At 28.3% G+C, this 27,808-nt stretch overlaps 1 protein-coding gene and 1 non-coding gene across 3 annotated transcripts in view; both read left to right on the top strand.

Annotated features, from left to right (window-relative positions):
* LOC123302593 (phosphoinositide 3-kinase adapter protein 1) overlaps positions 1-27,808 on the top strand; it is a 140,908-nt gene that overhangs the window by 70,050 nt on the left and 43,050 nt on the right. The window lies entirely within an intron of this gene.
* On the top strand, positions 19,654-19,726 carry Trnav-aac. The gene has a single exon. It is a non-coding gene; the product is annotated as a tRNA-Val (tRNA).

The following is a 27,808-nucleotide window of genomic DNA, read 5'->3' as shown; positions in this document are numbered from 1 at the left end:
TATGCAAATTTCAGGTCTATGTGTATCTTTGATATGCGATATTGTATATTGGTTCTCTGCGATATTAATAATACAGTAACTTTATACATTACTGTATCCAATCCGACAGTTTGGACAATCCGAATTTTTGCAGCCTTGTTTATGATGTTATTCCAATGAATAATCCAAGTTTGTGACCTCGAGCGCCGAACGCAACTTTGCCAAAAATCAAAAAATCCGTGAAAATTTCGGAATTTGACTAGTTTTTTGATAAACCTTTTCAGAACGTTTTTAAACTAGATCAAATTTGCTACAATATGCGCCGAAAATGGACTCTGTAGACCCAATACTTTCCGAGACAAAGCCTTTCAAAATTTATCGACGTAAGTTTATACATCAGAGCTTACGTCAAATCCGGTAGTTCTGATTTTTTACAGACTTGTTTATGATGTTATCCTAATGAATAATTTAAGTTTGTTACCTCGAGCGACGAACGCAACTTTGTCAAAAATCAAAAAACGCATAAAAATTTCGATTTTCAGATTTTGGCAATTATAACCCTAAAGGGGTAGTTTTTGAAATACCTTTTTAAGATGTCCTCGTCATAGTTTCCGAGAAAAAGCTGTTGAAAATTCATTATTTTTTTCTAACTTGGCAATTTTTTGCAATATTTCAGACGTCAGTTTGCAATATATCAGTAGTATATCAAGCTATTTTAGCGGGAAGTAGTTCCTCTTACCTCCGACGTAGTCTGCTAATGTGTTCAGGGTCAAAATTCATTCAAAACGACACTATATTGCAAAACATTTCGAAGTAATAAAAAATGATAAATTTTGAAAAGATTTATCTCGGAAACAATTGGGTCTACAGAGACGATTCTAGTCTCATATTGTAGCAAATTTAGCCTACTTTAATAACATTTTGAAAAGGTATTTCAAAAACCACCCGTTTATTCTTATAATTGCCAAAATCAGAAAAAAACGAAATTTTCACGTTTTTTTTTTAATTTTTGACAAAGTTGCGCTGGTCGCTCGAGGTCACAAACTTGGATTATTCATTGGAATAACATCATAAACAAGTTTGCAAAAAATCAGAACTACCGGATTTGATGCATATTACCCCATACTTTCAAACGACAAGGTTACTGTATTATTATAAATTTTAAATAAATAAAATTTATGTTTTCAATGTATGCACGTTTTTTTTTTTTATATTCAAAAATACAATATGTATCATGTCTTTTGCTATATATTCAGTTTTATTATTATGATAGGTATTAGTTTTGGATATTGATATTTTAATCTTTTAAAACTTTTTACATAATATGTAAGTGGGTACGTTTATATGCGGAATTATGTTTGTATAGAGTTACGTAAGAGCGTAATACAGAACCTCAATGTAGCATGGAAGCTGCTTTAATATAATATGTAATATAAACTTTTATATGTGTGTATGTAATATACTTTAAATCTCATTTTTAGGCTTTGATCAATTAATCATACATGTATGAAAATTATTTCTGCTTTCAATCATTTTCGAGTGTTTCTGTATGTAATTCACTCAAGGGTTGTCTTCAGTTTTTTTGGGTATTTTAATGTTTTCGAGTTATTTAATCGAAATTTCGAGGTAACTAAACCGAAATCTGATGCATTTTTATTAGTTGCAACGTTCCTACTATTAAAAGCAAGTGAAAACAAACAATTGACTGAGTTAATTGTTGAAATACCATGCATAGACAGTGTTGATTACTCTATCACATTACACATACATACATGTCACACATACATGACTGATATTCCCATACGCCTAATTTGCGCCCTCACGGGTAAACAGTGATGTTTACGAAAAAATGTTTCAAACAAAAGTTGAATATTTTTTTATAAGGAATATTTTTACGATTTACAAGATGGGCCCTACGGACTCAAGACCCAATTGACCTATGTTGCTCATCTACGTACTCGATCTCACTTTTAACGTTCTGAGTACGCTGTAATTTCAGCTTGATATCTTTTTTCGTTTTTGAGTTATCGTGTTGACAGACAGATGGACAAACAACCGGAAATGGACTAATGAGGTGATTCTATGAACACCTCTATACCAAAATTTTGTGCGTAGAATCAATATTTTTAAGCGTTACAAACTTGGGACCAAACTATATAATAAGGCATTTAGCTTATGCTAATGGGAAATGTTGTTGAAAGACCATTGTTAACATTCTTAAAACATATTACTTTTTTTTATTGTTTACTTTAAGCATGTATACTATATTTATTTACATCATGGTCTCTCGATTATAATTGATGTTTTAAACATACCTTAAAACATATCTTTAAAATTGTTTTCATTGAAAAAAATTTTGCGAAGCGTCTTGATTTTGGACTCCAGGGATATCTTTGAAGGATAAGAGATACATTAGACCAAACTTGTAGTAGTTTGTAATGGTTGTCAGATCATTTCATTCAAATGGCGGTACGTGTGCGATTAATAAGAGTGATAGACCCAGTAAAAAAATATTTTTGATGAAAACGATAGTTTCGAAGAAAAAAACCATGCAGATAGAATTAAAAAATTGAAAACATGAGATATACAGTTGAAAAAACAGAGAGAATTGGCAACCCAGTTGTAATACAAAAGCTCTTTGAAGATTGAGATACTCCTAGAATCTAATATAATTTTCTACTTTTGAAAATGGAATAATAGGTTTGGTGAATATAAACATTTGTATATAGATATTCTCTATTGAAATCAATGTGCTTTTATATAAATCTACTTTCCTATTATTCGATGCCCTCAATATTTTCTCTATCCATTACAATGTAATAAATAATTTACATTTCTCTTGACACATAGACAGGCAACTTTCTGAAAGTTTGAATATAATATATTATGTAAATCAATATTCAAGATAACACAAACGACAATGAAATTTAGATAATGACAAAGTAGATAGAGTTCTGAAGGGAAATTTAGTGCGCAAAATATGGGAAATGAGACCTGTTGTGAACAAGAGAGTGGAAAACCAACCTTCAATTTGTGACCTAAAAACTGTTATACGCAGTTTTTATACCATGTATATATGAAATTTAGGCCCAAGTTTAAAAATATTTAAGCTAAGAACAAAATTTTGGTATAGGTGTTTATAAAATCCATTTCCGGTTGCATGTCTGAATGTCTGCCTGCGCTTCTGTTTATGATCACGATAACTCAAAAACGAAAAGAGATATCATGCTAAAATATTTCATTGCTTACTCGACTTATAAGTGATTTTGAGTTCGTAAATGAGCGCAAAGGTCAATTGAGTCTTGGTTCCGTAGGAACCATCTTGTAAACCGTTAAAGTTAGTGTTTTACAACAACTAACAAGTGTGTTAATGTAAAAAATGTTCCTCATAAAAATAAGCAACTTTAGTTTAAAATATTATATATAGGAATATCAGTTATGTGTGTGTGAAACCATATTCGTGGTATATAAATACACGACTGTGTCTATCTAAGAGTTTCTTTATTTATATGACTTTACGCTTGCGTAATCAACACTGTCTATAAATGGTATTCAACAATTAAGTCAGTCAATTTTTTTTTTTTTTTTTTTGTCAAAAATGGATAGATCGCATATAAGTTTTACAAGACTGTTTTTATTTTTTCATAATAATTTTTAAGTAACTAATAGTTTTAAATGAACTTTTCAAAAGAGAAATAAAAACGCTCGAAGAAAGTCTTAAAAGATGGTGACAATGTTTTATAATTTTTGTTTTTTGGCGTTTTAAAATTATTATGAAAAAATAAAAAATAAAATGCGCCATATGCGATCTTTACACTTTTGTTAAAAATAATTTTTGCAACAACCGAATTCTTAGAGAGATTACATTATAAAAATATAATGATTTTGATAATTCAATTGTCATGTTATTCCTAGCTTTGGCATTCAAAATCATGCAAATTTTGGCAAAAAAAGTTTTCCCTTAAAGTTTATGGAGGTAAATGCGGCGGTCATTTTCAATTTGAAAACATGAATTATTGGGCTCTTGATTTATTAATTGATTTTGCTGTTTTATGATTAGTACATTATTAAAAATTAAAAATACTTATCTAGAGATTGATTGAAAAATCTTTGTATCGAAAATTTCACACTCTCGTTTTTTGTATCATGCATATCAAAATGTTTTACAACAACCTGGCGAGATTTAATTGCAAACGGAGTGTCAGCAATCGCTTAAATTATTATTTTATTGATAATATTCCAGAATGAAACTATGCAAGTGAAAATCTTTTAAAAAACAAACAAGACAAGCATTAAAAAGGCGTTAGAATAATTATTAAAAATGGATGTTGACTTACTATAATTAACAAAACGTTAATATTTATTATTACTTTTTAAGAAGTGATAAATATTGATTTTAGTAAATTGTTGAAAAAATAAAAATGAATCTATGCGTACTCAGAAGTAATTTTAGAGAAACGCACATTAAGAAATACATAAATAATTATACATACACTTGAATAATTAACAAAGAGTAAACCTATTATATATTTTAAATATTCATTGCACGTTCTCTAAATAATTCTTCTAAATAACTCTTTTAAACTAATACAAAATTTTAAGTAAATAAGTAATGTTAACTTTATTATAAAGCTTATTTCTAGTAAAATTTTAATTTTATTTTACATTAAAGTAATACATAATATGTACAATGCTCACAAATTAAGGTGGTCCATTTTAAATTTTTTACAAATTTCAAACCACTATTTCTCCGTTAAAAATTACTCTCTCGTGCCTTCTAGTTTATGAATTAGAAACTCAAAAATCTGCATAAAGACTTACTGCTTTTTGCCGAGGGTTAAAAGAGTAAAGCAGACTTAATTTTTTATGACTTTTGAAAGCGTGCATGGGGTGTAAAAATTTTTTCGCGAGAAATTCAACAACAGCTCAAAAGCTTGTCTAGTTCTGTTGAAAATACGATATTACGCCCAATAATATATAATTATATTCAAATTAAGTTAAAGTTTCCAACAAAATCTGTTAGAAATATTATTCTGAGCAGTTTTTGCCATAATTATTATCGAAGTTAAATCGATATTTATCAAGATAAGTGACGTCACTCAATGCAAAATGGTGGCCGCCTGTTTTTCGATTTGCAGAACATAACTTTATTGCATTACTGTTTTTAAATCGAACGTACAACTTTCCAAACTCCTACAGTCCTCATCAAAACAGAAACTTTTTGACACACTTTTACTACATATAGATGTATGTACCCATACAAAGATAATTTCAAACACATCAAACAAAAGCATTTAAATTTTTTAATCTCTTTTGTTATGAAAATAAATCTTAAATACTGAATTTACATCTGCGAGTATAAAACGGATATTCATATCAATATATTAATTGCTTGTCATTTAAGTATACCTTTATATAGCATCCAGTAATCTAATGATAGAAAAAAAGCAAATGCCGATTACCAAAAATAGTATTGATTAAATATTATAACTTTTGTTTATATAGATTTGCATATAATTATAATTAAATAATCAAATACTTATTGAATATTAAAATATTTAACTGTTAATAATATATTCGTCAGTTTTTATAATTATATTCAATTTAAAATGCAATTGCTAATTTATTTAAGGTTGTTCGATTAGTATAAATGAAAATTTATTCATATCTTAAATGGAATTTAATCAGAAATTGAGTATATAAACAGATGAATCATATTACAACAGTGAAACATACAACTTTCTATTTTGATTTTGGAACTAATGAATATTAAAACGGCCTTATTCAAATATAATCTCATATAACGCCAGTTGATTTACCTGTTTCTTCCTCTGCAAAAAAAAATATATATAAGACAACACAAAAGTTACATTTTTGACTAATTTTTTTAAAAACAAACACAGCTCCTAATGATGTCACTAATGAAGAAATCAAATATACAAGTATTTTTTCGCTTTAAGTTTTCTTATTCGTTAAATGCATAACAGAACTATGTACATACAAGAGGTAGAAAATTTACAAATGTTTACTATGAACAAAATAAAAAAAACTTTTAACAAAAAGAAAACCGACTTCAAAAGAAAAACTTTTCCAAAACAATTTAATATGCACTAAAAGTAAAAAAATAACGATAATATAATGTAGTTAAAATTATTGTTATTTTTGGAGTCGGTGTCAGCCAAGGAAACAACTGTGGCAGAACAGTTTGCTACATTAGCTTGGCTGACACCGACTCAAAAATAAACAATAATTATAACTACATTATATTATCGTTATTTTTTTATTTTGTGATTTTTACTGATTCTAAAGGACACTAACTAATTTGTCACTAAAAAAAGAATCATCGAAATCGGTTGCCGTGATATTGAGATATTCGTCCTCTTGTCGTGCATACTTAATGAAAATATAAGATTTCTCATGCATGCTATTATCAGAAGTGGACCAAAATGAAATGAGACCACACGGTAAGCACTACCTTTCAAATAGATAAAGAATCATCAAAATCGGATCAGGCAGTCGAAAGTTCTGAAGTAGCACACATAAAAAAAATACAGTCGAATTAATAAGCTCCACCTTTTTTGTTTGAAGTCGATTAAATAGAATTCGCATTTGTTAGAAAATATATTGCAATATTATTATTTTGTAACAACACTCATAATATTTAGAATATTTGAATGATACTTTATTGATCAGTATTAGAAAGAACTCATATAAAGCTTATTTAAATAATGAGCCAGGAATTAATCTTAATGATAACAAAATATCATTAAAATAATGTTAAAAATTTACCAATCTACCTTATACAACTGACTATAGTATGAAATATTTGTGCTAGGTGGTGTTAATTTTAATTCTGCTCTAACCGAATACTACGAATCAAAATTTATAAGAAAAAAAATTTAAGTTTACTTTAAACGTGATAGAATTTGTACCATTTATTTGTAATATGGTCGAATAACCGTCAAGTGATTATTCGTCTTACCAACAGTACTCAAATAGTATTTTACAATTTATTATTATTGTGTCTTGTCGGTAAATAATGGAGCAATTAAAAATAATTAATGGTCAATATAATATTTGATGTTTATTATTAATATTCAATAAGAGATTATATTTTGAATATTAATAATATAATTAATTATTTATTAAAATATGAATTTATTATTTGGTATGGAAAAATCATTTAAAAAAAATGAAAAGTATAAACACATGTTTATAAAATCAATAAATAATTTATTTAATTGAAGTAAGGCTGTTAGTATTACGTTCAGAAAAACGATGGATTATTATTTAATCGTCTGTCAGTCTGGAGTTAGGAAAATGTACAGACTGATTTTTGATTAAAGTATTCACCTTTTAAATCGAAAAACCCAGAAAGCTTATTTTTAGGAGGAATGAAAATACAGTATTTAGTTGGGTCTTGGGTCCGTAGGATCCATCTTGTAATCCGTTAGAGATAGAAAAAAAGTTTAAGAGTAAAAAATATTCCTTATAAAAAAATAAACAACTTTTGCTTGAAACATTTTTTCGTATACATCACTGTTTACCCGTGAGAGCGCAAATCGTATAGTATGTATTATATGACAATATCGGTCATATATGTGTGACATGTATATATGTGTAATGTGGCCGAGATATACATGGTATTTCAACGATTACCTCAGTCAATTTTTTTTTATTTTCTTAGACCTCAATTTTAGCACCTTATTTCGGATATTTTAAACGAAATCGCACATTTGTTTTCTCTTCTAGATTAAAAAACATGCGATTTGGTATTGTGGAATACAAGATATATTAATCTACAGGATAGTTTTGTTGAAAATTACAAGGAAATCTTCCTCTCCTATCTTTGGTACGATATTAAAACAAGAATTTTCAGAAAATTCGCTAGATATGAATATATAACACCGTGTAAAACTTTCACAAGATATTGCAATAATGCAAAACTATTTTACAGTTACTAATAATTACAGTTAATTGCGTAGTTGATTACAGTATGTATTCCATATAAATTAATAATGCATACTACCATTTCTTTTGATAAAAAGTTATATCTGCGAGAATTTGAGGATAAAACTATTCGCACCATGCGTGAGTATTATTGAGAGACGTTTCCATGGTAACGATACACTACTTTAATTATAGAATTGTATGGATGCATATATAATTGTATGGATTGAATTTATAACTTACATTGAAAATTTAATATTATTGTCTCACAAATTTAAATAAATAATTATGATAATTTACATTTAAAAAATAATATTTATGCAATTTGATTTCTTATTTTCACAATTTTTTAAGCATTAAGTTTAATTTATTAGTGTTTTTCAAAAATTTTATTTTAATATTCACTATAATATTAACATGTAAAGAACAGCAAATTAGTCATAACAGCCTCCTTTAACGCCAAAATTTTTCACTGGAAGCGCTAGCATCGATTTTATTGTCCCTACCATGACTACGCACACAAAAAATAATATTATTTTACTGTTTATTGAGGAAAAATTTCGCTATAAAATAGTTACGTCAAAATGTTGAATAATAACTTTTAACCTTTTTTACCGCTAGATATTTCATTTTAAAAGTTTCATAATTATATACACTATGGATGTTTTTTTATATGTGGATGGAAACAAATTATTCTCTTAGGATTTTCATAACAAAATTTTGTCATTAAAAGTTTATAATTTCATTCATTTAAAATTATAATTTATTGTCATAAAAATTTTTTTTCGATGAAATTATTAAAAAAATGGAAAAATTTTTTTACATCTATACTTCACGACATTGAATATGAAACAGAAGAATAACTTAAAAATCATATTTAAGTGATTACTTTTATGTAGTTTCAAATGTCCCGGTGTCTCTAATCAAATCTTGAAAGTAAAATTTAACCCACTTCCTGATATCCGATTGAGCGGAAATTTTGCATGCATATGTAAATCGGGTGACAATGCATTTTTATGGATTTTCTCATCGCTTCCACCATATTGGATATCCATACGTTTTTTTTTTTTTTTAATTTTAACTAAAAATTTGGATAAAAAATACACAAAAGAATAAAATAAATTAAGCGTCTCCCGCTTTTACAAATAGTCATACATTTCTTGTCCTTCAATTATTAAGATAACACGCATCTTAAATAGTCGTGAAATTTGGAAACACTCTGTGTGTTGTCTGTACTCTGTATGAATGCGGTTCCTGTAATTTGAAAATCTCATCAATTATACTCAAACAGTCTATTTAAACAATTAACTCTGCTAGTTGCTACCTTTATTGGCTCCTTTTTAAATTTATTCATTAGCAATATTACAATCGCATGATATGTAATTTTATTTTATATGTAATAGCTTCTAAAAATTTTCCACATACTTAAGTAATTGAATTTTCAGTTTCCAAAATAATTATTTAATTAATTTTATTCGAATATAATAACTAACATATTATATTTAACAATGTGGGATAATGATTTTTGATTAGTAATACTTCCATCCAATCCTATACAAAATTAATTATTGTTTTTATTTTTGGTATAGGTACGTGGAAATGTAAGTCATCACCTGTGTAATAAAATTACTTAAGGTAGTACCAGCATGAAATCACTTTTCGACAGATTTGGCCGAATTTTTTTTCTCGGGTTTATAATAGCTTTATTTATGAATTCCTAAAATTTCATAATTTTTGACCGTTTAGATCGCGAGATATTTAAAGACAAAGTTCGCGATTTTGAGGGTCATGTCCCATTTAAAGCATGTAAAATGTCCGGTCTCTCCAACTATTTTTTATGATATTATTATATATTGAAGAAAAAGTAGAAAAAAATGTTTATACAATACAATTCTAAAAAAAAAATTTAGAAATTAATTTTCACTTTCGAGATATTAATTTTGACGTAAATTGATCGAAATTGGGACGTTGGCATAATTATTTCCCATTTTAAACGGTCAAAATTTCTGAAACTTTGGGAATTAATAGTAAGCATTATTAAATTCTTAAATTTAATTTTTCGTTAAATTCTGTCGAAAAAAAAATTGTACCATTGCTTTAACATAGAAACTGCAAATACCATGCTGGAACATCCTTAATTTCAATTACTAATTAAAATCGTGAAACCATTAAATAATAATACTGTATTAACATATGTAAATGTTATTGCTTATTAATATCGAAATTTTTAGGAAATAATTCGAAAATTTATTGATGACTGTTAATTCTCAAAATTTTAGATTATTATTGATATTTATATCTTCTGACAAATTCAATTTATTTTCGCAAAATGTTTTTAAATCAAAATTGCTGTTGAATAAAAATTTTGCTGTAAAGCTAAAGCAAAGAACAGGTTCATTGACTATTGGTAATAAAAGTGTTAAATAGTAAGAGGAAAGAGTTATAGGAAAATTTTGATCGAATCATTTTGACACAAAACCAATAAGTACGTCTTTGGAAAATAATGCAAAAATTTGGAAATAAATGGCACCTGCAGAATTTTTCTCTGTATACCTAGTACTTAAGATACGGCAAATAATTTTCCCCAACTTACTCGCGTCCAATTGATTTGAAAATTACCACTCGAATCAAAGACCGACAACAATGCAACAATCTAATAGCTTCATGCTTCATGCTTTAATAATACTATCTTGAAATATTAACAGTTCGGTCAAATGGTGTAGTGACATATTGACCGTTCTTCATGCGGAAGGTCGTGAGGTCGAAATCTAAGTTTATTTTATTTTATTCTACGTCGCGTTATTATTCAAATAGTACATAATCTTTAACTTAACGTGGCGTTATAAGAAAATAAATAAAAAACTAAAAGAACACGCTTTATTGCACTGTGGATAAATATTGTAATGTGGGTGTAAATCCAAAGTGTGGGGTGGTCGATCTCTACCAAATCAGCTAATTCAAAAAAAATAAATGTAGAGAGCACTCCACGCTTTGAATTTTACATAATAAATAAAATTATTAACCACTTTTTAGTGAAATAAAGCGTAGTTCTTTATTTTTAGTTCTATTAGACTATGATTTATTGTTATTCTAATAAAAAGATAATCGACTATCTGACAATCAATAAAGTGTAGTCCGTAGTTAGATACATTGAAAATTGAAACGTTTCAAAATGCGGACAAAACGCAAATATTTATAATAATTTGCCTTGAACTTGAAAAGCGTCACTTTCCCAATAACACCCTTTTTCAGTGTTGTTTTACTACCCAAGAACTACTCTCTCATAAATGTTTAATTTGCAAATAATAAAGCAAGTACGCTGTAGTTTTATACCTGTACATGTAAATTGACCTACATATAAATAATCTGTGAATTTTATGTTATAATTAAATTTATTATTAGATGTGAACGAACAAATCATTGTTCCATTCTGACAGAAGATGAAAATTGTGAAATACAAAAGAGAACTGTCCCTTGCATTGCATATTATAGTTATTATAAGAGCATATAGAGCGAGCGGTATCTCTATGCATGGGTAAGTCATAAAGTCAGTCAATATACACGGATGCATCATCCATCTATTATTTACCCCTATAAAGCTGACCCGTTTTTAAAAGCTTTGAATGTTTATCGTAACAAACACTGTGAATTTGAATTTAACAATTGAACATAGAAACAATTTACATATAAACAATTGAAAATATCAACATAGTTTATTTAAGCAACCTGCTTACACTTCTACAAAATACACAAAATTCAATGTAAATGTTTAAATTATGACTTGAGATAGTGGCAAATCTATGGAATTTATGAACAACTATTTCCAACAACAGTTCTTGAACAACAAGAAATTACACATTTATGAAATTTAGAAATCATATATTTAGATGATTTTACGAGCACCTGAACCAAAATTTTATTTCTATCATGTATCTTATTTATGATATAGGAACGAAGACGGGTATAAAACTTTTTTTAAGCAAAAGTATGATCTTTATAATCATACAGGAGACGGTACAAGGTCGAATTTAACCTATGAAATTTTATTGATTTATAAACAAGCCTATCATAGTTTTTCAATCCAAAAGTGTTCATAGCTATTTTTGATTAGTTTTAATCGATTTTTTCCATTTTTTGTAGACAAGCTTATACCACTATTTTCGTAATTAAATTACCTTTCTTCTGATAGATATGTTCATGCCATATCTGCTCATACCAAATATGTCTCATTTGGTTATCAAATGGGTAAAAATCGACCTTATTAATCTTAGACAATAAGATTAATGCGAAAGATTTCGAATAATGTCCATTCACACATAAATTTATCATAATACTCGTATCTACAGAAGAAGTTACAAGAAATAAGCATATAAAGTTTAGGATCCAACCGAAAGTTGAGCTTAATCCGAAAATATGTCGTTTTTTATTTATTTTATAAAGACGGTATATTTGTTTAAAAAATAATGGAAAAGAAATCCTTTTTTGAAATACGTGGATATATCTCAAGAATATAAAAATAAATATTGAAGAATATAAATACGAATGTAGAACGTAAAGGGCCATTAATACCTAGTCATATAATGCGCAGCTGTAGAACGTATTTACCTGACCAGTAGATAGGTATTAGGTATTAGGTACATACCTGACCTAACTTTTAATTATAAAATATTCAACTTATTATTATACAATTTTCTATTGTATTAAATGTAAATAGGTATATATGTATATTTTATAACCATGGTACGTATAGTCTGATAAATATGTATATATATGATCCTACAGGACTAATCCAACAACAGCATTTTTTTTAAATATATATCTTTATAAAGCCCTATAGGAATTCTATAATATGTATACAGTATGTTTCTAAAAATTATACACATACAAAAATATTTACTTTGGCATACAAGATAGTAACATCACAAAATCGAAATTGTAAACCCTGATTAAAATATGTTTTGGTTTTTATTTAGTGCGTTTGGATTTAGTGCGTTGACTGTGCGCATACCAGAAAAAAAGGCAGCAAAAGTTATTTACTATCCTTTTAACGGTATGAATTATAATTTTCAAACAATTTTTCCGTCACTAACACCTCAGAAGATATTGTATTAATTTTTTTTGAAAGTTTTTAAATCGTTTTGTTGAAAATGTAATTTTAATATGGTTTAGTTTTATAACTATAGAACGTAATTTAACGCTACCGCTCTCAGATACGAATACCTACCATACCAAGGTTCAATATGGGAAGAAATATTCGAACTATTACCGTCTTAAAATGAATGAAAGTTCTCATCATTTGCTAAAAATTTCCTTGCACCTACACCAACATTAGAACATGATTGCTTACATTATGTCTGCAATTAGTCGCAGAAACGATGCAATGAAGTTCGAAAAATTTGAACAGTTAGTCGATTCGAATGCTGTTTTCGCCTTCGATTTGTTATAGCGTCAGGAGAGTTTGTGGCCTAAATTGATTTATAACAAATTAAAAATAATTTGTATTTTATAATGGCATTTTAAATTAACCGTAAATATACTAAATTCACAATTCGTTTAGTAATGACGAAAATGATTCAAAACTTGTAACTCGGGGGTTTTTGGGGTCGCTGTTCACGATTATCGTGACATATTTGATTTTCGAGGTACCTGATGCTCTGGGTTCCAGATACCTAAAGTACTCTGGGTACCACGCGTACCAGATACCTGATGCCCAATTCTGTCACGATACTTGTGTACAGTGACCCTCAAAGCCTCCGAGTAAGGTAGCTCGGAGACCAATTCTGACGCGATATTCGAATCATTTCTATCACTATTAACCGATTTTTGAATTTAGTAACCTACGGTTCATTTAAATGCAATTATAAAATGCATATTATTTATGCAAATTGCATATTTTAATTTCTTATAAAACAGGTAAAAATTTTCTGATGCTCTCACGAGACCAAATGCCGAAACCCACATTCGAATCCGACTGGTCAAATTATTCGAACTTTGACCGTTTTTAGTGTTTCGTTTCTATGACTAAATAGTCACAGTAGTATTTTACAAATAAATAGAATCAAAAATCGCTACAAGTCAACAGCTTTTAGGAAAAAAAAAATTATAGCCTTTTTTTTAGTTTATACATATTTACATACCCCCTTTTAAAGTAATATAAATAATGAACATAATCTAAACAAATAAAATTTGTTTCGTTTTTTATTAACTTTTTATTTTCTTTGTTCCAGGTAAGAGATGGTATATTCCTTTAATATACTTTTAAAAAAGTTTACATCAAAATGATATGCGGTATGTATATAACTGAATTTTCTTCACATCACAACAGAAAAATGCTAATAAAATTTTTTTATTGCTAAGGTAATTGTATCAAACGATTACACAATTTTTGCCTGTTATATAATTACAAACAGATTTTCATTGTTTTTAATAAATTCTCTCATTTGCTTCATAATGATACCAAATGATATGCTTTGGTTGGTTCTAAAACCCAAGAAATTTTTGGTGTCTCAGCTAAAATATCACGAAAAATTATGTTATTTTCATCTATTTCTAGTTGGCCACTAAAAATAACATAATTAAAATTTTGTTCTTGGTGTAGTTACCATTCAAGGTACCAGATTCTCACTCTGCAGTATTCCTCGATAAAAAAAACTAATAAAAAGTTTAAGGTGATTTATTTACGGCATTAAAGCCATAAATTAAACACAAATAATGGAAATAAGTTAATAAGTTTATTAATTTTTTCCTTCCCTGGGAGTTTTCCTAGGGTTTTATATCAATATCTTGTTCAATGTAAGCCAATCGAATATTGAGTATCTTATACGCCAAACGATATTGTTGTTTAGCGGAGTCAAAGAGACAAAGAACTTTCTTTTTCGCCTAACATGTTGTTTAGTCAACCGAGAACGCAGTCATTGGAGTAAGTCGCGTTGTAGTCAGTCCAGTTCTCAGAACCCTGGCGAAAGCTTAGTTGTTCTGCTTAGTATTTGTTCAAATGTTTTTAATCGATATTAACACAAAGAGTACTTAATTTCTTCAGAGGACTAAATTTCCTGCCGCTTGATTTATTTTAAATGGCTATGAATTTAAAACTTTAAAATAGTTTGATTGTTCCACTTAACATTGGTTAAAAGTCATTGTAGACTGCACAAAAAATGCCGGGCCGAAATCAGACCCATTTTCCTCCTTAGCTGGTAGAGTAACTCATTAAAAAAATAAAAATTTTCTAAACACTCGGTATTAAAGCCATCATGGTTGTATGTTTAATTAAATCTGTTTTGTTAGCATATTCTTTTTGTTTTTAATTTATAAAGCTGTACGAGAGTGATAACACAATAGTTATTTTTTTTTAATATGTCACTAACAAGACCTCCAATAATTAAAAGTATAACAAAAGCGAAATCTCTTTATAATCAATCAATATTATTTTTGTTGCTATTGTGTATCATACTAATCATGTATACATAACTAACTATAAGTACCTACTAGTGATGGGACGAATAATCGCATTCGTATTCGCGAATATTCGCGTATTTTTTAACATTCGCATTCGCAAGAAACGATGCGAATGTTCTTGACAAAATCACCAATAAATTGCAAATTAACCTATAAACTTCACGAATATGTACTTTACTCATATTTTAGATCACCTTTTACAACTGTTAAATTTGAATGTTGGACAAATGCAATTATAGTAAACTAATCTCAAATGAAAAAAGACTGAATTTGGCTTTTCATGTTCTTTTTCGTTGTGTGCGTAGTCATGGTAAGGGCAGTAAAATCGATGCCAGCGCTACCAGTGAAAAATTTTGATGATAAAGGACGCTGTTATGACTAATTTGCAATTTTTTACATGTTAATGTTATAGAAACTGTCAAATTAAAATTATTGAAAAACAATAATAAATTAAACTTGTACATTAAAAATTGTGTAAATAAGAAATCAAATTGCACAAATATTATTTTTCAAATATAAATTATCATAATTATTTATTTAAATTTGTGAGACAATAATATTAAATTTTCAATGTAAGTCATAAATGCAATCCATACAATTATATATGCATTCATACAATTCTATAATTAAAGTAGTGTTAAGTAGTTAAACACGCAGTATAGTATTAAAAAAAAAAGGTAGTGTTATCGTTAATGGACTTATACGACGGACTCTTGTACGCTAACGCAGAATTATATGTATTAGCTCGACCCATGCGGAATTCCGATCCCGAGGCTACCGTAACCCATGGCTACCCTATACTCGTGACTAAAAAACAACAACAAATTTCATAGAAAAGTGGTGAAAAAAAAAATCAAAAGTAATTAAATTAATAATAGAAGAACATGTTTTAAAATATCTTTACAGTTGCTGATTCACTTCTTTATGATGTCTTCAGTATTAGGAAAACATATATAAAAACTGTTACATTCGAATCATAATTGCCTAATACACTTATTATTTAACTCATTTAAAATTATTTTTTCGTTAAAATTATTTATTATTTGTCTAGACTCTTTTTTCCTGAGCGGTACAATTTTAGTCCGTGAGTATATTTTTCGCCAGAAAGCCAACATGATAAGCTTGACAATGAGGAGTGAATCGTGGAATTTGATGAAGGAATAAGGAATACAGTCAAACCTGGGTAAGTGAGAAAGCTCTATAAGTGAGAGTAATAGCCAGGACCTGTCATTTTAAGGTCCCAAAACCTCTATTAGCGAGACACAGAAACCTCTGTAAGAGAGAGTTGTTTTTCCCTCATGAACCTCCGTAAGTGAGACTGCTACTTATCTATACCTCTATAAGCGACAGTCGAGCTTTATTTATTTATATTATTTAGGAGGAATATTTACTTCATTCGTACTTGCTGTGACTTGTTATTGCTGCGTCCCTCTATAATAGAGAAACGCTACCCATGTACCTGCATTAGCGAGAAACTCGGATTAGTGAGAAATCTCTATAAGCGAGAATGAAATTGTGCTCTCTTGAACTCTCGCTTATCCAAGTTTCACTGTATAAGGTATGGGCAAAAAGAAAATATGCTGGAGAAATGATATCTATTAATTAAGTTAATAAATTAGAATTTTTGGGCGCTTCATTTGAAAGCTAACATTCGCATTCGCATTCGCGAATATTGAAAATAAACATTCGCTTTCGTATTCTCGAGTTACAAAATTCAACATTCGTCCCATCACTAGTACCTATATACAGTGCAACCTTAATATAACGAACCTCAATATAACGAATTCCTCGATTTAACAAATTTTTCGCAATTCCCTTGAATTGTCCATAAGAGTCAATATAAAATATACCTCTACATTACGAATATTTTTTGCGAACAGCCTCTTTATAACGAATTTTCAACTACATAAAAAATTTAAATACCTCTAAATAACGAAATTCGTCAATTCAAAACCTTTATATAACGTATATAGTCCCACCAATATATGACAGTTAGATATACTCCATAGTATGTAATTCATGTCGCGAGAGGTTCCGACACTTTTTTCCTCTTTATAACGAATTTTAGACCAACTTAACCTCAATATAACAAACCTCAGTTTAACGAATTACTTGATATAACGAATATTTACTGGTTCCCTTCAGATTCGTTATATCGAGGTTGCACTGTATGACGTGTATACAATTATTTATTATTTATGTATTATAAACGGATTATTATAATCATATTCTCATAACATAAACATAATAAGATGATTAATATATAAAACATTTATGTAATGTTGATAATTAGCGCCATATTAATATTAAATACAAATACAAATGATTAAATTTATTATTAATAATAATAATAATAATAATACAAAACAAAACATTTCTAAGTAATACGCATCAGTCACACTCACCTACATACGACAACAAACGACACTCTTGAATTTCTAAGTACCTGTGTTCATAATAATGGAAATGATACTTGTAAAATTAAACACCAACCGGCGGAAACAATTCTTGTAAAATTATTATTGTCTCGTGATTGTTCAGCAATAGAAAATAGGTCTAATAAAGCCAAGTTTTAATTCTTTCGTAGAATTCTTTTTGCAGAACAATTGTATCTTCTTTTGTTTTCCATGTTAATTTCAACAATACAAGCCTCGATAATCAGGATTCATTAAAAGCTATGGATGTATCGACTACTGGATTTGTTCCGATTACTGGGATTGTATAGGAAAAAAGCATTATAAATAAAATAAAGCATTGTAAAAACAGCTTTGGGATGTGTGTATCTATACTGTACAAGCAGATCATACTAACACAGGGCTTCTTAAACTATGGGTCGCGACCCCATTTGGGGTCGCGTAACAAAATTCTGGGGTCGCGAGAGGTAAAAATACAATTTAACAGAAAATGTTTTTTAACTTGTAAAATTATTGTTATAAAGATAAAATAACAATTATCGTAGTTAATATATCATAAAATCTTATAGTTCGGGAAGATTGTTTGGACCTGCATTTCTATTAAGAGTATTATAATAACTTGAATAACATTTACTATGAATTATGAAATGTTATTGGATTTGTTATGCAATAAAAAACAGGCACATCCATCTCATTAAATTTTTAACTTATACTTTAATTTAATACTTACCACGCAACTACTTGAATATATTCGAGAGAATTAAGAATCATAAATGGGGTCGTGAATTACAAAAGTTTAAGAAGCCCTGTAAACTAACATCATCATTTTTGAGTGATAGATAGAGCGGTGAGGAAAGTGAAAGGGTGGACGAAACGTGTTCCGATTGTCGAAACTCTACTTTATATACTCAAAAATTCTTATTGAATCGTTTCAAGGATACATTGCTGTCGAAACCGGACAACATCTTAAAAGTATAATTTTTGATTAATGTTTTCATCAAAATTCCTTTCGAAATTCTAAAACGAAAACTCCTTTGTCGCCTTTTTTACGGTTTTATATCAGGATTCTGTTCAATGTAAACCTAGCAAATATTCAGTATCATATACGCCTAGCAATGTTTTCGTTTAGCCAAATCACTTATTCATACCAAAAAGACAAAGAATACCACCTCTTTCTATCACCCAGCATGTTGTTTTGTCAACTGGGAACAGTCAGGAAGTAAGTCGCGTCGTTGTCAGTCCATCGTTTTATAAGAAGCAAATTGTAGCAACCAAGTATACCATAATTTCTCATCTGACCATTTTTTTCATGTGTTTAATATTGGCAGAGAAATTTACCAGATATAAAATAAAAACTATAAATACTAAACTTATCACAAAAAAAAATTTTTATAAAAATTCTTTTTAGAGACAATTTTAAAAGCTGAACACACTCAATTTAGAATATCAAGGATGATTTGGAGTGCCTCAGGGTTTTAAAAATAGTTAAGTATGAGTGACTCATGAGAAAAAATTATTTTCTTTTACTTTTACTTCAACAAAAGATGGACCCTAAAAAATTATGTTTTTATTATGTTTCTTTATTATGTTTACTGGTGAAAATATAGAAAGTTATTTCTAGTTATCAAGGTAAAGCGATTTCTACGTATCACGATCAACCGAATAGTTGCGTCCTTAGTGCTTCTAAAACTGAATTAATTAAATAAATCGATTTGACCAATTCAAATAAACCATTAATATATTGATTCAACAGAACACTTTGGTTTGTTACCTAAATAAAGCCAAATTGGAACAATTATATAATATCAATCATTATCTGTTAATACTGCCAAAATACTATAACAACTTTTTGTAAGTTTCCGTGGTGTAGTGGTTATCACATCCGCCTAACACGCGGAAGGTCCCCGGTTCGATCCCGGGCGGAAACATGTTATTTTTATGCATTTATATTTTTTCTATATTAAATGCATAATGTTTCCATTTATAAAACTTTATTATATAAAATACGAAAACAAACGGAAATCCGATTTTATTAACATTATATCTATATGCAATGATACATTTTATGGAAAGAAAATTTATACCTAGTATGCTTCCGTAAATAATAAATATTAGATTTCCGGACATTAATATGCATGAAAATTACCTACGTGTTTCATAGTTTTAGTCTGTAAATCATGTAATATGGTAGCTTATTACATAATAGTATACATAGGAAAGTGTTGAACCTTGGATCATAAACTGCAATTTATAGGTTATTTATTTTAAAGTCTAGTCTCTCGTTATACAGCAACATTGTTCGAACATAAGTATATATTTCTTTAAGGCTTTAAGGAGTAAACACCTTTTACTCTATTGATAAAAGCTGCATTTATCGCTCTGAAGCTACCATAACCAGCCTATTCATAAACTGTATCTTTCTAGCAAAATAGAAATAAAAAGGCTAGCTTTGGGAGAAATTTCCCGTTTCCGGGGCGTTGAATTAGGAACATTTAAGGTTTTTGTTTTACCTATAAATTTCAATTTATTCTATGTCGATTGAATTTTCTGTAAGTTTTAAGTTAGTCCGCCTCGAATGGAGAAAAGAGCACACTAGAAAGCATTGAAGTTCAATCACAAAGGGTCGCATTTATTTTAAAAGTGTTATACATAGTATATGATCGTAATATGCCATATATTACAGCCTTAGACTCACCCCCACTAACAAAACGTGGGAACAGTATTAAAGAAAATATCTAATTGAAACATAGAAAACCTTACAATTTTCTCTTGTATACACTGGACACCCTTTTCTCTAAGCGTCCAGTAACAGCTTCAAATAATAAGTAAGCTAACCTTTATATGACAAAATAATTGTCACGTTAATGGCCCCTATTCATTGACCATTGACATAGGGCGTTGTTTTTTAACAAAGTAGATGACTGTGCATTTTTTAAAATTTTAAGTCCTCGATATTTTACGATTTGCTTAGACAAATGGGATAAAAAAAATCTACCAATTAGCATTGTTTTAGTTGAAACACGATTTAAAACTCAAAACGCAACAGTCAACTTGTGTATAAGTCAGTATAATAACAGCAAAGTTTTTTATTTTTTTATACTAAAAATCGATTATTTCTATTAAACTTGAAAATAAAAGCACATGGCAGTCATTCTCTCGAATGTGTGCCCTGTTCATACAGTTAAGGATGATCTGAGGTACATTATCCTTGTTTCTAAGGTACAACACTTTACTTTTCCATGTAATATGTAAGCTTATTAGATAATATTTTATAAATATTAAACATACATGATAAGTACATTACATACGTCTTCATATACCTATAATATTGTCACTCTCAGTGGTCATGTTTGTCTATGATGTGGTGATGACTATGTCCTTTGAATATTTGATATTTAATATAAGTGTATTTCTAACTTAGGTATGACATTTAAATGTTGCAGGTGTTTTCAAAATATTCATTTTATATTTTGTGTTTTGAGTTGAATTCCATATGATTTTTAAATTATTTATGAAATAATATAATATATGTCAAAATGTACATTATACGTTCTACGTTGTAAATTTTTAAGCATTAGGGATTTCATTCTATTGTTATATTCCTTTCAAATGTAATAAAAGTTATATAATGTTGGAATTTCAAAAATATTACATTATTTAATATTTCTATTCACTGACTCGCATTTTCATTTTGGCGTGTGACAAAAAAAAACTGGGCACTAAAAGTTTGAACATTAATCTGAATGTTTAAAATGTTCTACAATTTAAACAATGAATTTTTCCTTTGATTAGTCCTAAATCCGTTTTATTACGGATTAGCTGTTTAAACAACATCAACTCTTTTCCGAATTGCATAGTATAATCTGGTTATATTAAAAATGTGTAGACGCTAAAGAGGCAGAAAAAAGCTTAAATTTTTTTAAAGGTAATTTTAAAATAAATGATTTTCCAGCCGTTTACAATAAAAATATAATAGCTTTTAATACGTAATGCCAAACGATTTGTAATCTTCCGTTGACTTTTATTTTTATTTTAGCAAATTTCATCGCCTTTATTTTCAATCTACCTTCATTTTTTATCGAGTAATTTAATGACCATTCAGTAGGACATTTTAGTCCGAGAAAAGTTTCTAATAACTTTCAACCTTTCTTGTTCGTCATAAAAACTACTAAGCTTTAAAATTAATTAAGTTGCAAGTTCTCAGATTGCTATTTAGTTTTGTTGCAACAATGTTTGGTTTAAAGTTTAAGATACTAAAAATCAATTTAATTCTTCAACTATACCAATTTTATAAAATACTGCCACCATAATTCAAGACGCCGCCCCATATTTCTATACTTTCGAATTCAATAATGTAGTCACAAAAATTTAAAAAAATGACATGTTTTTAAATTTAACTTTTTCCAAAAGTTCAGTAAAAATCATTAAAAAAGTTTTAATTGATTTTCGATATGCTTTTACAATTAAAAACGGGTTTTCTAAACTATAACGGAGATATGATAAAATTACATGCAAGATGATAAATGGTTTGTTTCTCAACTTGCTTTCATTATATTATATCGTAATTTTCCATGGAAACAAGCTGAAAAATGTAAATTTAGCGAAATTTTTAACCTTAATGCCTAATAATTTATAAAAAAATGGAATTATTATTTCTTTTTTTTTAAAATTACTTAAATATACTTTAGATTAATTATTTTAGATGAATTATCCTTTTATTTATATGTATATGAATTTGTGGCAAACAAAATAATGCAACTTCTCTATTGTAAAACTACAACCAAATTTTGCCCAGTTATGAAGAAATTTTTGAAAAATATGAATGGAAATTGCGTAATTTGCAGTCTGTGAAAAAAAATAGAACGAATCTGTCGACAAGCGCATTCATAATGGAATTATCTTAAGCAAATATTATGAACTGAATTTTAGGTCATTTAATCCAAATGCAAAATTCAATATTAAATACATTACCTACACATACAAAATAAAAATGATTTGTTGTTTATAATAAAAAAAAAAGTTTAATAATCTTAAAGCTATAAATATTTATAAACTAAAATAAGATCATATGTGGTCTTTAACATATACCTAATATATTTATAGTAGGTAGGTATATAACATTAAAACAGTAGTCTACCATTGAGCACACGGCAGCAGCAGCTTATGTAGCAGCAAGTCAATATGTTAATGGTTTATATAAAGTCAAATGAAAACAGATCTGGTTTTTATTTTATTTAACAAACATCATATAATAATAATAATACTTAGAAAACCAAAACACACATCTGTTCTAGTAATACTAGTATGATGATGTTGATCTTCTGGTGTGACTGTGTACAACAAAATATATACAATTTGGCACGATTATCATTTCATCTCCTATGTTCGTTCTTTTAAATTCATTCAAAACAATGTTGGAGATTTTAGATGTCATATAATTTATGACTTAAATAATCTAAACAGAGGTAGACCGTTTAATTCATATTCACTTCTTTAATATGCTATAGTTTCTTTAGACGTTTACTATATACCGGGTTATCGAAAAATGTTGAGTCACCTATTTAGATTAGTTTCCCACTTTTGCGTGTAAATGTTTATAAAGGAGGTTAGTGTCAATTGATCTTCAAATCGACAAAAGGCGATCACTAAAAACCTTTTTATACCATGTAAATGAGAAACATAGAAACAAAAGTTTAAATGTAAAAAATGTTTCTTTAAAAAAATTAATAACTTTTGTTTGAAACATTTTTTCGTAAACATCACTGTTTACCCGTGAGAGCGCAAATTATATAGTTTGTATTATATGGGAATATAAGTTAATTTTGTATGTATGTATGTTTGGCTATCTTTCTTTACTTGACGTTAGAAAACAAACGATTGCGTGATCAACACTGTTTATAAATGATATTTCAACAATTAATTCAGTCAATTGTTTGTTTTTACTTGCTTTTATTAACTTTCTGATAGAAAAGGTTATTTCCATATAAAAACAATTATAAATACGACAATAATATAAACGATTAGGAGTTATCCATAAATTACGCCACACAAATTTTATAATTTTTGTTTGTCAAATAAATTAAGTTAAAAAGCAATTTCAAAACTTTTTTATTTCCTTTCAAAATATTATTTTAATAAAATTAACATAAAGTCGTATAAAACGTAAATTAATTTCGCGTTTAACACGTAAAGCCAATAATAATATTTTAGATTTTTTCATATGACATCTCATTGCTATTGACCCACCCTGAACCTTGTCATATTTCGCTGACCCCCTCCCATCTCTTTAACTAGTGACGTAATTTAAGAATGGCCCCTTACTCGAGTAACTTATAAGAAAGAATGTGAAATATTTTCATCAAGCTGTTTTTAGATGAAACGTTCTGCATTTTATTTTAAAAGTATTCGCGTATAGATGGCAAATTCTCCGGATTTTCCGATGAAAAGGGTTAATTTTTGGAAAAAGCCACTTGAAAATTATCAGTTACTATCCTTACTGTTAATTTTTACATTACAATCCATGCGAAATTTTAATATTGTAATGTATAATAATCGTAAATTCGTAATCAGCAGGTCAAAAAACCTCTTGATGTCTTTCCCAACAAAAAATCATTAATTTAAGCAGTTAAAAACATTTAGGAGGGGGGGATTGATTACTACTACTGATTAATAGATCTTTTGGAACAAACTGCTATAGGTTTCATTTAAGAGTCTGTTTGGCAAAGAAACGTTTTAATGTTTTCTTGTCTATTTTTAAATGGTTTTTTGAAAGAAAGAAGAAGTTTTTAATTTCTTGTTGTCGTTTAGTACAAATTGTATGCAGTAAAATCTTTTGATTTTTAAATTAATTTTTTTTTTCATTCCTTTTCAGCATGTTCTAAAATGCATCTCTCTTTAACATGCAGTTTTAATAAAATTTTCTTTGATTTTATTACCAGATCGTTTTTAACTACAAGTCCCATTTTTTTATCAATCGTGCCAAACACCCTATATATGAAACAAATGCGTCATTTTAGTCGTACGCCATTTTACATGCGTAGCCAATTTTGTAAAAATGCCAATAACAAATTGGAGTGTAAGACAATTGAATTATGATTTTTTTCATCCTCAAAAAAAAATTTTTTTTCTGATATTGTGCCAAGTGGAACATAAATTTATCCATATTTTCATATTTGGTTTGTTCCATACTTGCAGTTAAGAATATTTGGCACATCAGTGTATACAAATTCCACAATTAACGTAGCAACAACAATTCAACATATGCAAATTATGAAAAAAATCACGACGCCATATTATATTACAATTTGAATACAATATAGTAAAAATAAAAATATTTTCTAAATAACTTCAGAACGAGATTTGTTTAAATAACATATTGAAATTCCAGCATTAATTAAAAAGCAAAATGCAGTAGATCGGAATAAGTTCGAGAGCTGGCAACGTTTTCGTGAGTTTATTTTAAAACGATTGAATTTTGGATAGTTCTTCTCTAAATGAGCTGAGATAATGGTGAAGTACTTACGTGGGATGCATCCGACATTCCATTAAAAAAAAATTAAAATTTCATTCTTCGATTATAAAACGAAATAATATTTTATATTATATTGGCTGTCCACGGGAGGCACACTTAGACTATAGAGCCCCTTTTGATACCATATATGTGTTTTATCATCTTTTCCGCTGATAATTTTATTTATCAACTCCTCAATTTATTTCAAAGGCTGAGTACACCCTTCATGCCTTTTCCATTGCACTACACCAGCCCATCAGAACTATTAATTAAATTCATTATTTGTTGTAGCGGCGGGAATCGAACCCGCTACCCTATGCATACCACGAACGAAATTAGTTACATCTTATCCAACTGAGCTACTAGGGTAGAAATGCTATTAAAATTACAGCCTTATTAAAATGACCAAAAAACATTTTGTTTTTAAATATGGGATGCGCATCCTCAAAAAGAAGCTGCGAAAAAGGCTGATTTAATAATTATTCTGAGACAATATAAAAAAAAAATCTTTCCATTTAATAGCATACACATATCAAGGATGATAATACAATAATTTAATAAGTTTGGCTTATCAGGATTAACAATTAACTTAAAAACCCTTTTATGGTGGAAGCGCAGATAACATTCCATAATATTAATAAATAATAGTTAAACGAGCTTAAAAAACGCTTTTTGAGATGGCTGAACTAAAAAGTATAAAATAAATAATAGTTTGAAAAAAGTAAAAAAACACGCTTTTGTTACTAGCTGAACTAAAAATTAGAAAATAATTTCTATAAGTTAAAAAAAAAGAGAAAATGATTAAGAATAAAATCATTTTATCGTAAAAGAGCGTGTGGTGCTTTTTAAGATATTTTACAATGACTATACTTTTACCAATATCTGTGAATATTTACAATAAACTTGGTACAAAAGCATGCTTTTTTTATTTTTTTATATTATATTCAAAATCGTTTAAAATTTTGAATTTGAGTTTTTCAAGTCGCCCATGAATCTTTTTTAAAGTATGTTAATGTTATTATTGAATCGAAATATTATACATATGTTTGATATGCAGTAAAGTTACTATCTATCATTCATAACACGAAATGTAATAACTTATACGTGATACTTGTCTTAAACTCCCTTATTTACAACCCACCTATAAGCACTAGGTACTGTTTAGTACCATCAACATTAATGCCTACCTTTTAGATATTTGTTTGGATAAGTAACAAAAGTAACAAACTAGGTATCTTTAAAAATATCTTTAAATATTTTATATAGGTACTTTGACCATGACATTTTTATAGCTTGCATAATTAATTTTATATTTATTTTGCAACGCCTAGAAATATGAATTGTTAACCAGATAAATATAAATTTTTTACTCACTTAAAGTCTTCAGGAAAAAGGAACCTTCAAGTGTCTAGCTCCATTACTTTGTTAATTGTTCATTTATGGGAAAATTAGGTTTCAATATTTTATTTTCGGAAATATTTTCTTAATTGAAATTCTTTTTGTAGGTATCTCTGCTTAAAAATTTTTTTTCTATCATGTCAATATTATTTTTGATACATTCACATGATTCACGTGTAAATAAAATGAAAAATATTATGCACTTGTAACAAACAGTATCTACAACCATAAAAAAAAAACGGTATTTACGTTTTGTATTCCCAAAAGCAAGCTAACTGGGGGAGATAGGTGTATTCGAAATCAGACTTGCAAAATCTCAGACAGATGGAGCCACAAATACAATTACATATTATAGCGACTTTTATTCTCGACTCAGCTACAAAGTTTCTGCTTGATGACTACTTTTCTTTCGTGGAAATTTTATTTTTGATATGCCCACATGATTCCTTTGCTTTCTGCCCCTGAAAGTAAAGCAAACGGCCGAGCTAGGTGTATTCGAAATCAAGCTTACTTGCAAAATCTCAGATAGACGAAGTCTAAACAGCTGCTGATTGATAGCTAATTGATACACAATCGAAGTTTGCATGACATAACTTCACTCGTTCCTAGGAGCGATGTGTTATAAAAAAAAATAATTTATTATCAAATCAAACAAGTTTCCTCTTGAGATTGTAACGCTTGGAACTTAAGCTAATGATTTTGTAATTTTTTTTAATTGACCAAGTATTTGAATATAGTTTGACTAGAACACGTTAGCTGGAAGTATCGTAACAAGAACCGTTATAACTAAAACGGATATAGTCCGTCAGTAGACTGGGTACGTAAATGGTTAAAGTAGGCGTCTAGGTATTAATAAAATATACCATCGCATCCATAAAATATCAATAAATCCATGCATCTATTAAACAATATTAATTCAATAATATACGCATAAAAGCTTTTATATTATGTGTGTACATAATATACTTATTTGATATACAATCTGTTATAGCCGTCTATGTACGTGCATTAGTTATTTGTTTTATTACAAGGATTAAATAATGCATTATTATTTTATAATTTATACAGTATGTACTAAAAATTATACCTATACTGGTACACT

This window comes from Chrysoperla carnea, chromosome 1, assembly GCF_905475395.1.
Source record: "Chrysoperla carnea chromosome 1, inChrCarn1.1, whole genome shotgun sequence".
Lineage (NCBI taxonomy): Eukaryota > Metazoa > Arthropoda > Insecta > Neuroptera > Chrysopidae > Chrysoperla > Chrysoperla carnea.
This window is presented reverse-complemented; position numbering and strand designations above follow the sequence as displayed.